We start from the raw sequence: 12,755 nt of genomic DNA, 5'->3' as shown, positions 1-12,755 counted from the left end.
TGGGAAGAGCAGAGGCACTGGGCTGAGTGTCTGGAGATGAGCTGCCCATGCTCAGTGGGTGGGGAGGAGAGTCCCCCAGAAAGGGACTGGCAGCTCTGCTAACATCAGTGCAGAGAGTGGGAATGTGCAGAGAGGCCTCAGGAGTGAGTCAGGAAGCCAGACACCTGTACCTGCCTTTCCTGTGAACTGCTGACCCTCACACAACATCCTGCTCCAGTGCTGGATCCTGGCTGCTGTTCTGTGCATCCAGCTGGCTTGGGGCAGCAAAAAGAAGAAAAAAACAGAGCCAGTAGCTCAGCTGATTAGGGGTTTCAGTCAGAAGTTGCCCTGCCTGACTTGCGGTGGATTCAGGGGCTTACTTTGGAAACTGTCTGTAGGGCAAGTCTGAACAAGCCAGTGGCACCTAATTTCCCAGGGAGATAGAAAAGCCACCGAGAAAAAAAAAAAAAAAAAAGTTGCAATAGAAGTTAGGGGATAAGACGACATAGTGTTGCTGGCCAAACAAGGCTGTGAATGAAGACTTATCTGCCCCATCCCATTTACATCCCTGGCAGTGGGACCCAAGGACCTCAGGAGGATTCAGGAAGGCTTCTGTGAAGACATCCTGAGCAGGGAAGGGGGTGCTGAATGGGACAAGGCAGCAAGGGAGACATGGAGAGCTGTGTGTCCCGCAGCTCAGCTACTGAGGCCCGGTTAAAACACAGTGTGTCTTCAACTCAACCTCTCCTTTCCCCCTTGCTTCCAACTCATGTTCTCCCTGGAGCTCCAGGCAAGTTTACCAATTTACACCCAAATGCAGTAGAATCACCAAGGTCGACAGGGTTTTGGTTTCATTAAATCTGGACCTTAACATGCCAGCCCTCCACCCTGGCACACGTTTGCGGGGCTGTCGTGGCTGATGCAGGCTTCCTTATGGCTCAATAAACCAGCACCTTGGAGGCCTGGGCTGAATTCACATCATGGAATTGTTTAGGTCAGAAAAGACCTTTAAGGTCATCAGATCCAACCATTAACCGGGCACTGCCAAGCCCACCTCAAAATGGGAGTTACCCTCCAAGAAGCGTGAGCGGGCACGCTGGGTCCCAGTGTCCTCACTTGGATGACCTGTACTGGTGCCATACTGGGACTTCTGGGGCCGTCTCCTGAGGTTTCCTCCTCCTGCACCCCAGGAGAGGGAAGGGAGGCTCTGGGCTGACGGAACAGCTGGTTGTGGATGTCTCCACGTGGTCCTCATGGCAGTAGGGCAGTCCCCCGGTCAGGTCAGATCCATGCTGCTCCCCAGACAGACCAGGAGCCAAGTCCCAGATTTGGGAGAGGCTCAAGGCAGCACTCCCTGAGTTCCCTCTGCACAGAAGATACACCCTCACGGAGCTGTCTTTTTATTTGCAAACTGAGCAGTTGTACTGGAAGAGATTTAGCAAACATGGGACTGCACAATGCTGTGTGTACTGAGTCACACATCAGGGCTGGAGCCAGCTAGCACTGTGAGCTACTGAGGCAAACATTTGAGAATAGCTACAATAGGCACCAAAAATATCTTTAGATGAGATCTTTCTGAGTTGGTGCACATTGGGTAACAGGGAGGGCTGACAACCTAAGCTTAAACTCTACCCACATGCTCTAGAGCTCATCCTGGGCAAGCCAAGCTACTGGAAATGGGAACAAAACAGAGAAAAGGCAGGTTTTCTCCTGAAAAGGGAGCTCTGATTAGCCAACTTCACATGGGCTGGGAAAATTCTGGCTCTGGCAAGGCTCTAGGGATTGCCTCTGTGATCATGGCTCTGGCTGGCTGCATTTCAGGAGGGAATGACCTCAGAACTTACACCATGCTGTTGGATCTGCAGGGCCAGGGCAGGATTAGTCCCTGCAAGACATCATCTCTCTGTTTTTAAAGTTCAAAGATCGGGCAAAGGGCCTGCTCTTGGAATCTCCCATAGAGGGTCTCTCTCTTACAAGATTTTTCTCAGGGGGTTGCTCTGTGGTTGCTATTTCCTCTCTACTACTCTTTTAAAATAAAGAAGCCACTTCCCCAAAACCCAGCTCTGGCTTCTGCGACATGATTTCCCAAAGGCAGATTTCTGGGGGCTTGTGCAGGCCATCTCAGCAGAATGGGAGAACAGGCAGTGGAGGTTCTTGGTGCTTTCTGATGTGCACAGGGAGGGCAGGGCTGGTGGTGAGTGCTTAATGTGATCAGCATCCTGCCAGGTCACCCTTCAGCATCCTTTCCCAGTGCCCCAAAGCCTTTCCTTGCATCCTGCTGCTCTCTACTCCTCGTGCTGGGGCTGGGATCTACCTTGGCCTTGCTGCGGCCGCTTCCTGCCTTCCAGCACTCCATCTCTCCCACTGGTTTTGCAGCCGCTTTTTCTGCCAGCGCAGGGCACTGAAAAGTGCTGGCACTGCCAAAAACCCTGTGTGCACTACGACTCCCCAAACATCCCTTTATTTTTATTGTTCTGTTAATTACTGTTTAAACTTTAATAAGTCACTTCGTCAGGAGGGGGGACCTGCAGTGAGGTTTCTGTGCAAACACTGGGCCCGGCAGTGACTCTAGTGTAACATAACCCTTTATACAATGTGGGAATGTTTAGACTGTAACAGAAACTTGTTATTTTAATGACAGTTAAAGGGAAAAAAAAAAAGAAAGGAGCGAATGAAAAGGGGAAGCAAGTTTGTTGGGGAAATGGCTCATCTCAATCTCTCTGTCTGGCCTCTTTTCTCTAGGCTTTAATGATATCTGGATAAGGAGGCTTTATGGCTTCAGTTGAGGCAAGTCTTGTTCCCAGAGATGCCCTATACAAGGCAGTATGCAGTCCCTTCAGTTCTGCAGGGTGAGGCCAACAGCAAAGAGATGCTGATGGAAGCACCATGGCTTGATTTTGCTCAGACACAGCAGCAGATGCCTAAAGCCAATTTGAGCTCAGTCTAATTATTCTGACCCACACAAGAGACTTTCCCCTTCTATTCAGAGCTTCTTCCACTGGTTAAGTTTTTAAGTAGCTGTGCTGACACAGATGCTGGCATGTCATACTAGGAGGGTCCAACATCCCATGGAAAAAATGGACCTTGAAGCAAGATGTTTCATTTTGACTCCTCAAAATGAGGAATCATGCAGACCTGAGAGAGGGAGAGAGCCTGGCTCACACTCTTGGCAGTGGGAGAAGAGAGGATTCACAGGCATCCTTGATTTTGGACTGTGATTTCTGACATCTGCATTGCTTTGAGGTGGAGAGTGACTGTGCAGTGGCTGCTGTCCCCGCACCACAGCACTGAAGTCACCTCCAGGTTTGGCCTGGCTATATTTAGCACTCACTATAGACAAGACCATATAGAGTGATATATATGATCTGAAAACCTTCAACTCCTGCTGACCTCTGCTGCTACACTGAAATCCCCCAAATCTGTACAGTCTGAGTGAGAAGTGACGTGAGACCAGGAGAGAGAGAGCTCCCATGTTTTCCTTGACAGAATTCCGTGTTCCCCTCCTGGTCACCAGTCCCTGGCAGGGCTGGTCCTCTGGGAAGCTCAGCTTTTTCTGCCAGACCTGGCTGTTGGGCCCTCAGGGAATGAGGGCAGAGAAGTGTAAAGAAGGTATGGGGGTGCAGACTGGGGCACAAGAGCTTTGGTAGGAGATGCTGGGAAGGAGAAGGGTGGAATGGTGCTGGGAACTTGAGGAAAGAAGACAGGAGAAGAAGAGTGCCCTAAGGCCAAGGCCGGCAACTGGGATGGGAAGGGGGGCACAAAAAGCAAAACTGTGGAGGGGAGGAGAGGTTAGAAGGGTGTGGGGTGTAAGGAGCACTTTGCTGGAAGAAAGAACCTTCCTCAGGTGCCACCTCATTCCTGGGGATCCAGTTTCTCTGTTTTCCAGTTTCTGCAGGGCCCCTCTCTCCTCTTTGCTGAGTTTCTGGCTAGAACAGGAGCCTGGGGGACTCCATAAAGCTTTTTGGTGAGGATGAGTGTAGGGTGGAGTAGGAGGGAATGAAATCATGGGCCTCTGGGGAGTGTGTGTTTTCCCAAGTGGGTGAGCATGCAGGGAGCAGGCCAAAACAGTTCATGCTTTCCTCACCCACTGCTGGGGTTGTGATTGTTATTGATTGGGTTTGCTGTTCTCGGCACTTTGTGTTTTTCCAGCTGAGCATTGGCTGCCCCTGGAATTTTATTTTTTTTTTTACCCTCTGCCTTAGTTCAAATACACACAAACATGGCAGATGTGGCAAGTGTATGCCCAGCTCTGTGCCAGCCAGCACTGCAGGGGCTGAGCCTGCACTGGGGCTGCACAGGGCTGGGAGAGTGCAGGGATGTGTGAAAGGTACCAGAAATGTGCAGACCTGCTGTTAGTTGGATTAAATTCATAGGTCTGTATTATCTCTGGATGTATGTTGTACAAAAAGGTAAAGAAATCTGCTCTTGTATGGAAACTACTGTCAGGGCTTTGTGTTGGAGCAAATAATAGGGACATGCACAGGGATTCCCGTGCTTGGGCATGTATAACATATAGCTGGCTTAGGGTGCATAAACTACAACCTCAAAGCCAAAGGGCTAAGAGAATGCTAGCTGCAGAGATAGTTTTGTTTCATTTCCAACACGTGGTCATGACTTTCAGACCCCACCAAGGCCCTTATGTGGGGCTGTTCTCCCTCCAGCCGTGCGCTCCTTGTCGGTCCTCTGAAGAGCTGTGCCTGCTCATGGGGCCAGTGGCAGGAGCTGTCCCTTTAGGAATGGTATTTTCCAGGTTCCTGTGTGAGGCCAAACATGTCCCAGCTGCAAAAATAACTAGTCTGTATATCCTGTGGAAACGGGAGCAGCAGCGACATATCTGTCTGGTCTGGGCAGAGCTGGCTTGTAACTAATGCCCCAAAGGGGCATCAAGCGGCTGCAAGCTCCTTGTCAGTGTGCAGAAGCCCAAAATAGAGACCTTTGGGGAGGACTAGCCCCTTGGAGGGTAAAGCTCTGCAGTGGGCAGAGCAACAGATACCTCTGAGCCTCTTGCAGGGCCAGTGTGTTCCAGCAAGACATTAATATTGACTGGCTTCCCTGGCCCAGCTCGGGGCGTGCAGGCTGCTGGCATGGCCGGGTGCACGCATCCCCAGAGCAGCCCCAGCCCCTTCCTGGCTCCCTCCTGCTTCCCGCGTGGCCAGTGGGGTCACTTTGGTTGCAGAGCGCAAGCAGAGCTCAAGGATAGAGCCCCCTGGACGGAGCCAAGGAGCCACCGAGTAAAAACGCTGAGGTTTTCCTTTTCTGTACAGCGCGTTTCCCTAAATTGCCTTTGACTGTGTGCATCGCTAATGAAAGTTTATGCCCTTGTTAGAAGGACAGGCAGGTCCATTCCAGTTAGGGCTGGGTCTATCCTTCTGCCAACTGCCCTCCCCAGCACACACACACACTCTCACTCACTTGCTCTCCCTGGTGAATAAGTAGAGGCTGTTATAAAAAAAAAAAAAAAAAAAAAAAAAAAAAAGAGAAAGAGAGAGAGGCAAAAAAAAGAGGAGGGGAAAAAAATTTCCATATTTGTGTAAGTTGCTTTAAAAGCATTTTATCATGTCATAAAAAAAAAAGGAAAGTACTCTCGGAAATTGATCCTGCACAAGAGCCCATTGGACAGAAGGACGTTGGGATGTTAATGGCTATTTTGCTCCAGGGTGGCTTATTAAAAAATTTATACATAAATGCTTAAAATTGCATAAATTATTTAAAAAAAAAACATAGTAAGCAATTTGCAATCCCCATCTACTTTTCCTCTTTTTCTTTCCCTCATCATTCTTTTCTTCCATTCTTTCCTACAAAAAGAAAATATTCCTTCGCACTTCTCTTACCCTTGTCCCCTCCCTGTCTGAAAATGTGCCCAAAATTGTACGTGTCTGTGGGTAAAATAAATACGATTTTAAATGGTACCTGCCACTGACCAGCAGAGCTATCGGTGAGGGGGAAAAGAAAAAAAAAAAAAAGAAGGGGAGAAGAAAAAAGAAAAGAAAGAAAGAAGTTTGGATATGATGAGTGTTTCTCGCAGGCGTGGAATGTCACCCACATATCCTGGAGATTGTACTGGGGAGGTTTATGATGGTTTCCCATTGATTTGTTTCCCCGACGCAGCTGCCGACCTCTATTGAGGGACAAACATAATCAGCACTGACGCAAATTAGATGGTTATTCGTTTTGAAAATTGACAGAAAAACAATAAAAAAGATGAAATGCTCCCAAATCAATAGATATAATGAAATTCAAATAATCCGAGAGATGAGGTCTCCATGGCAACTGATAATGTGGAAAAGAAAACAATTTAATAAAGGACAGACACACTTTGAAAACAGATTGGGCAAAGGGAAGGCGGGGGGGCGAGGGAGCAAGGGGGGCTGTGGGTTGGGTGGTGGTGGGAGGGGGCAGCGGGAGGAGGTGGCGGTGGGGAGCCAGAGCCACTGCCTCTCCGGTTGGTTAGCAGTGCTGTAGTGAAGGATCACTGTCCATCCCAAGGACGCTTGCCATAATTAAGAGAGGCTTTCGGTCCAGAAAGTGCAGATTCAGGTTTTAATACACAAAATTATTTCAGGAGCACTGAATCGGAAAGTCGTTTGTTATGACCTTCCTGAGAGGCCTGGAGCAGGGCATGTTGGAGGCGCGGCGGCTGAGCCAGCTGAGTTATGGCATATTTGTGTTTTTATAGTGCGGAGAGGAGGGGGAAGGGGGGAAGAAGGTTAAACAGTATTTACAGCTCAGTTGTTTTCAGAAAGGAAAGAGAAATAGAGTTCATGAAAAGATGCAAGTGGAAGAGAGAGAGGGAGAGGGAGAGATCCCCTGCCCGGCACACACACTCTGCTGGGACGTCAGCTCCAGTGAGACATTCCCCGGTGCTCTGTTTGCCTTAAGGTGTGAGGTGCAGCTGGGTTGGGGGTACAGAGGGGCTCTTTGGTGGGATGGGGAGTGTGTCTGTCCCTGCTGCAAGTCTGGCTGCAGGGTCCAGCTGGGAGTCCACTGTCTTCTGACTCCAAGCTGCAGAACAAACTGCATCTGGCGTGCGGGCCGGTGCGGAGCGTGTGCGCGGTGTGAGTGCACCGGGTGCCCTGCTCGCACCAGCGGTGCCTGTGGTGGCCTCACGTGTGGCTGCTCGTGGGCTCTGCCTGGGTGCTGTGGGCTCTCTCTGGGTGCTGTGTGGCTGCCTGTGCGGGGCTGAGCGGAGCCAGGTGCGTGCAGGGTGCAGGTGCTGTGCCTGTATGTACATGTATGTATGTGCAGATGTGACACCTGTGCAGTCACAGCTACACAGGCTGGTGTGCATTAGCATGTGCATACAGCTGTGTGTGTTTGCGTGCAGGGTCATGTGTGCCTCTGTATGTGAGAGTGTACCTGCACAGCCACGTTTCTATACACGTGTGTGTTCCCGTGGAGGGGTGTTTGCAGTCAGTGATAGCACTGGCACATGGATGGGCTCACAAGGACATAGGAGATAAGAAGATGAGCCCTAATGACCAGAAGGAAGAGCAACAAAAAGCAAAACATGGAATTAGAGTGGTGTGAGCACTGGGAAGCACGGGGTGAGTGCCCACATGGCCCAGCCATGGGGTTGCTCTCCTGTGCTGCTCTGACAGGACTGCTGAGTTAACAACTCAGGCATGATCCACTGCTTTCACACCAGAGCTCATTCTGCTCTGGCCTGATCATTCCTTCCAACAGGATGGAAGCATTTCTCCTAACTACACTGCACAATATTTGCAGGTCGCAGACATCCTCACGGTGTGTAATGAGTACCTGCTCTGGATTCACAAAAGAGTTCGGCCCCACTTGGGGATCACAAAAACCTCACAGGGCACTGAGTGCCCCCTTTGTACACCCAGCCCAGAGCAGTTAGCCACTCATACAGCTCAGGTAGCAGCCAGGGGCTGTGGAGAGGACATAACATGAGATGTTCTGGTTTGCTCTTCATATGCAGCCCTTGCTGAGGTTTCACTCACCTCCTGAAGGCTGACACGCTAATTTACTTTGCAGGACCTTGAAAGACCACAATAATGAACTTTCTCTGGCCCTGCATTTCTTAGTGGTGCAACAAGCATTCATGCTCCCAATTCCTATTTAGCTCCCGACTTCCCACTGCAGTTAATTAGCAGTCTGCATTCTTTGTTGGGTCTGAGCTTAATAGTGCTGAAAGGGATTGTAAATTGCTCTTAAACTGCCGACCAACTACCAAAGGGTCAGAGGGACCCTATTTTAGGAGCTGGCTCACTTAACCCTGCCCTCGGTTAGGGATGAGCCTAGCCTGACACCAGGGAGCTCCTGTCCACGGACTTGGGTCATGGTGGTTTGGGGTTCTCTGTAAAACCTCTCATTAAAGACAGTCACCAAGAGGAACTGATGAAACTTCGAGCAATTCCCTTCTGAATCTGTCGTTTAAGAGATCTGTTGTCTCTCCCTGGTCCTTTTTGTTTCCCCAGTGTCAGGTATTGCTGCCAAGTCTGGTGTCCTCTTGATCACACCTCCGTGTTTCCCTGCACCCCTTGCCTTGACTCCTTCAGTCTTCAGAGAGGGGTCTATGCAGTGTTTCCAAGAGGCTCATGTCTTGGCCTCATCTTCATTCCTTGGGAGTTGGCTCCCACATCAGGTAGCAGGCTTTGCTCCAGAGGCTTTCCCAGCCCTCAGCTTCCACCACCCCTTCCCTCCCTCTCTGCATCCACTGTGTCCTCCCGGCGAGCACTCCAGAGCACTCCGTGCTTCTGGGCTATGGAGAGGTGAAGTTAGGCACTGTGTTTGCATTTAGTTGCCCTGACAACACGTCTGGCTTCACAGGGAGTTTTCTAAGGGCCACAGGGAGCCTGCAGGGACCTGAGGGTGATGAGCTATTACTCTTCACTCTCCTTTTCATGTCTTTTTCCCCTTGGTTTTCTTCACAACCTGTGGGGAGATTGATGGCAGGATTGTGATGTAGATGTTAGCAGTTCTGCTTGATTTATAGAGTTACTTAGGCTGAGTGAGGCTACTTATGCTCCTCTGGATAGTAAACCTTTTAACCGGACTAAAAAATTAATAACAAATAAATAAGACAAGGAAGAGAAACTAGATCAGAAAAGCTGATCCTCTGGGCTTTATGTTATCTGAAAGAAAGATGGTGAGGACAGAAGGCTCCCAGGGAGCCACTGCTCAGCCTGGGGAGCCCAAGACCCTGCTCACTGCACTGGGTTGGAGCACTGAGAGCAGGTTTTCATAGGAAGGAAACTGCTGAAATGTCTTATCAAAGATCCTGCATTAACAAATGGACTAGGAAGTTTGCTGCAGGACACAAGGGACTTTTGATCTTCAATCTGTCTTCTATCAGTGCTTTTCCTCTGCTGTTACTCAATTTGCAGTAGTACCTAATATTGCAAAGGCACTGGGCCCACTAAGCTGGGCAAGAAATCCTTTCCCAATGGGTGATCCATGAAGGGGAGCCAGGGCAGAAGGGGACCCTGCATGATGTCCTTTGCCCAAAGAGAAGGAACAGTAGCAGAGCGGGGAGCAAAATCAGAATTCCTGAGTTTGTTCCCCACTTTTTTCCACTCTTCTTTACACTCAGTTCCTTTTGTTAATTGTAGAAGCTTCCTGTGTTACTTGTATGCAGAAATGCATTCTTTTTTTGTCCTTTGGAGGTTCCAGGGCACAGGAGTGCAGAGCAAGGCAAAAGGCAAGGGCAGAGATGAGGAGCTTTGCCTTGGCATTTGGGTGAGAAGCAGACCCTGAGTGGCTCTCTCAGTGAGGAAGCTGGGGGTAGACAAGATCAAAGCACATTTAGAGTAATTTTTGAGCTCTGCCTAGGAAAAGGTTCAGGCGTGTGTTACTAAAGAGCTGTGAGGAAGGATTAGTCCTGTCCTTGCTCGAAGTTGAACCACTTTCCCCACCAGCTGTGCCAAATGCCTGTGAAGAGCTGGTGGAGCAGGTCAGCGGTGGGTGAGAGTGTCAGAGGAGCCTGGGGGGTGAGGCAGAGGGGCCGGGGAGGTTGTCCCCGTTCAGCCACCGAGGGGACAAGGGCGCTGCCCTGGGCTGTGGCGGGGCAGGTGAGGAGGTGCTTGCGGCAGGATGCGGCAGCCGAGGAGGCAGCACGGTGCTGAGCATGAAGGTGTCCATCCTGCTCTGCTGCCTGCCAGCCAGCTCGGCTCTTCAGCAGGGATTCTGCAGACTCTGGAGGACTTTTTGAGTTGCAGCCCATTGCACCATTGCAGCAGGAGCGGCTGTGCTGGGGCCAGCTCACTCCTAGTGTGAGGTCTGCACTGCCGTTCTCTCCCTGGCCAGTGATATATGGCATAAATTAGGCCTCTGAAGGGGGATACTGCATCCTTAAGAAGAAATATGTCCTCATTTTTCTTAAACACCGTTTGCACTGAGTGAAATGTTTAGAAGGGACGCTGAGGGATAACTTTATTTCTTACTAGGGAGTTCAGAGCCGTTCAGTTAAACCCATAAAACACTGGGAGTAGGGAAGCTGACAGCCTGCCCGTGCATTAGAAAAGCCATTACTCATCTGGGGGAAGTTCACCCCATGCTGGAGCCTTGTGTTACCAATGGGGTGGTCCAGGGGAAAACATGGGATCATCTCCCTTGGCCATCTGAGGGGTCAGAGGATGCTCAGAGGTGGAAAAGACTGTAACAATCCAGCGCAGTGACACAGAGTGCTGATACAGAGACCCCAAAGCACGGGGTAAGGCTCACTGGTGGGTAATTGTCCTCATTCCCCTCCCCTGCATGGGGAAACTTATGGCACAGAAAGCTGGGGAGACTGACGGCTGGCTACACTGTGGTTGGAAACCAGGCTGGAAGCCAGCACTTCTGGCTCTTAATCCCCAGCTTGATTCACCAAAACCAAATTCTATTCCAGAGGCAAGGAGTGACAGCTTCACCTCCTGTTCTGTTTCTGTCACAAAGCCGTGTTCCTAAGTGGAGCCGAGAGTCCTGATTCCATCTTCATTGCACCAACATGAAGCCCTTTCTTCCCAGTGGGGTTTAGAAAACCTCCTGGAAGATGAAGGCAAGGGCTTGTAGACAATAATAATGATGGGAATTCCTGTCTTGGGTGATGGTTGGTGCTGTGGTGGGCTGGATTACAGGTGGGGGTGTGCGAGCTCCTGCTAGAGCCTGCCCCTGGCCAGTGCAGGCTGCCACCATTCCCCCAATAAGTGGCTGTTTGAGAGGACAGGGCCACCCAGGGCACCCAGAGTCGTGGCAGACAAGGCATCGGCCACCAAGGGGGTGGAGACTTTCTCTTTGATATTTTATTTTTGGAGGCTTGACACCAAAAGATTTAATATTTGTTTGAAATGAGAAACAGTTCTCGAGTGAATTTGGAGAGCCTGGGAATTAATGTCAGACCCCCCTCCCCTCACTAAACATCCCTCCTCCCCGTCAACTGAGTCCCCCCCTTTCAATTTCTGAAGCTTGCTGATTTGAATATTTATAAATATCAGTAAATTATTTATTGTAGCAATCTGCTGTGCCATTTCACCAATCGCCGTTAACACTTTAGGGCTTGCTCTTCAGGAGGATGCGACTGGAGGAGACGGGCACCTGGGGGCTGGGAGCAGGCACTGAGGAGGGGGTCCTGCCTGCCTGTCTGCATTCCAGGAGGTGTTCTCTCTGTGGGCAGCACTGAGATGTTTGCAGGAGAGGATGGGGATCTTCTGCATCCAGTACCAGGGGACACCGGGAGAGGACACGGCTAAAAAGGGGAGGCTTTTATGTTGACGGGAGAGGGCAGTGAGGGGGTGGCCTAAGGGGGTGGGCTGTTTGTGCCCTGTGGCACGCAGGGACCTGGCCCTGACTTACAGCTCAGCACTCACCACTCTTCACTTGTAGTGTCTGTTCCCCTGAGGAGGAATATTCCTTCTGGTTTCTCCTGTCCCATTCCCTCCTTTCAGAACTACCCTCCTGCACAGAAAACACACACTGCTCAGAGATGCTGTGGCTGTTTTCTGTTTGGGTAAATGAGGGGCTCCCTTGTGTTCATAAGCTCTTCTCCCAGAGAAACCCCATCAGCAGCACAGGAGCAGCCAAATGGCCAGGTGAGAAACAGGAGCAGCCCAACGGGCTGCCAGCCCCAGTGCAGGGCACCAGGATCCCTGGACCCCATGGCTTCCCCTGCTCTCTGGGCATCCTGTCACTCACTGCCCAGTGCCTGCCCTGCACTGTCACCAGGAAGTCACAGCTGAACTCTGCAGCTGAGGTTGAGCAAAGGGAAGCAAATGGGCTTGCTGAAGGGAACTGGCACTGCTCTCTGTCCCTTTGGGCCAGAGCTGAGCCAGGGTTCAGCTCTCCAGGAGCTGCAAATAGGGAGAAAAGTAGACCCTTGTGGGCCTATAAATGCCACTGTGGTGGGCAGGAGAAAGTCAAGCAGTGAGGACTGCAGGCAGATATGCTCTGGCAGGCACTGGCTGTGGGGACCAGAGCAGAGTCCCCAGCCTTTCCTCCCCGGTTTATAGATGGGGTGTGTGGGGAGAGCCCTCATGGCTGTGGGAAAGCAGGGAGTGAAGCTGGCAGCTCCTGGGTAAGGACACCCTGGCTGCTCACTTCGTTTCTCCTCCCACGTCTTTGATTCTCCTTCTCCTGCCTGCCCAGTGCTGAGCTGGAGCCTGTCACGTCTGACTCTCGCACCGAGGGCTTTCCCCAGCTCCTTGCAGACAGGCACAGGCAGGATCCATGCTTCCAGGGCAGAGGACATTGTTAAAGAGCCTTTGTGAACTCCCCAAGGTCAGCCAGAACAGACAGTATCCACTAATCCAAGGTCATTTCCTGGGCTAAAAGCAATAAAA

The 12,755-nt window shown here is 50.9% G+C and overlaps 1 protein-coding gene across 7 annotated transcripts in view; it reads left to right on the top strand.

The window, feature by feature from the left end:
- CASZ1 (castor zinc finger 1) overlaps window positions 1-12,755 on the top strand; it is a 276,127-nt gene that overhangs the window by 210,196 nt on the left and 53,176 nt on the right. The window lies entirely within an intron of this gene.

The sequence above is a fragment of the Vidua macroura genome, chromosome 23 (assembly GCF_024509145.1).
Source record: "Vidua macroura isolate BioBank_ID:100142 chromosome 23, ASM2450914v1, whole genome shotgun sequence".
Lineage (NCBI taxonomy): Eukaryota > Metazoa > Chordata > Aves > Passeriformes > Viduidae > Vidua > Vidua macroura.
The sequence above is the reverse complement of the archived record's forward strand: the minus strand, read 5'-3'. Positions and strand labels throughout refer to the sequence as shown.